Below are 1,172 nucleotides of genomic sequence, written 5' to 3' on the forward strand. Positions count from 1 at the left end.
CGCAATCTGATTGGTCAATTGCAAGTAGGCATGGTAGAAATATTTGTATGTCCACACTTACATTTCTTCTATACATGTTGTATTGGAGAATAACAAGCCTTAGCAACCACCCGCCCACGCTCCTTTACGGGAGTGGGTGTGGCCACGGCAAACAAAATGGCGGCTTACACATGGGACAAAGTTAAGAGCTTTCTAACAGCAAGAGAACATAGAGATACTATCCAAAGACTTCTCTAGAAGCATTAGAAGGTAGAGAGAACCTCTATAAGTCTTAATAATGACCAAGTTGTACTTGCAAGGTGGTGAAATCAATTATAGGACTTTTTTTACACTGTTACGCTTGTTGTTATTGTTTTTGTTGTTGTTTACAGGTATACAGCAAGTATTGTGTAACAGTTGGTGAAGTTTGCCTGGAGTCTCAGAAAATATCAAAATTTGAATATCAATTCCCAGCACTTAGTGAAACCATACAGGTGATAATGTGCAAATAATGAATCTCATTAGCTTAAATTAGGACAACCCGTGATAGCCTTGTCATGTTATATGCATTTATAAGGAGCTCTGCCTGAGATTGTTTATTTAAGTTCCTGTCCACAATATTTTGTAGATAAAAATTTTTGAATGGGCAATTCTTATTGCCCTGCTACATTGTACTTTTAAATTAATAATAAAACCATTTGTAGTATGGTGTGTGGGCAGATCAAAGGCGCCGCCAGTGCTACCATAGATAATAGAGTAAATGAAAGGGATTGGAAACTTCCGTGTTGCTACATTGACTTTGTACATTGCTAGGCAACGGATGCGGGTTACCCCTTTTCTTAGCAACGGCTGCCGACTTTTAGCAAGAAAGTGTCTTGTTTGTGACCTGTCAAAGGCTGTCATTAATCAGTAGTGTCATTGTTTGTCATGATTTATATGAAATAAAGTAGAGGAAACATGTCTCTATCCCCCAGACAACTTCTGTAGTGCATTCATCATTACTTACACTGATTTTTTTGCTCTTAAATGACGGTGATTGCAACTACATTTTGTTTTGTACCTTTTTCTTGAAAGTGTTAAACAAATGATAACAACTAATTCAATCATTCAATAGAGCATCACTAGGTGGAAGTCACCCACTTTGTTTCATTTGAAAATATGATTTCGTCTCTCTGTAATGATCAATTTACTGT

General features: G+C 37.0%; 1 long non-coding RNA gene across 1 annotated transcript; it reads left to right on the plus strand.

The window, feature by feature from the left end:
- Nucleotides 1–216: 216 nt before the first annotated feature.
- On the plus strand, nt 217–1,082 carry LOC109593444 (uncharacterized). Its single transcript, XR_002190963.1, has 2 exons — nt 217–249; nt 372–1,082. It is a non-coding gene; the product is annotated as an uncharacterized LOC109593444 (long non-coding RNA).
- The last annotated feature ends 90 nt before the right edge of the window (nt 1,083–1,172 follow it).

Source organism: Amphimedon queenslandica, unplaced genomic scaffold, assembly GCF_000090795.2.
Source record: "Amphimedon queenslandica unplaced genomic scaffold, v1.1 AMPQUscaffold_1494_Cont26496, whole genome shotgun sequence".
NCBI lineage: Eukaryota > Metazoa > Porifera > Demospongiae > Haplosclerida > Niphatidae > Amphimedon > Amphimedon queenslandica.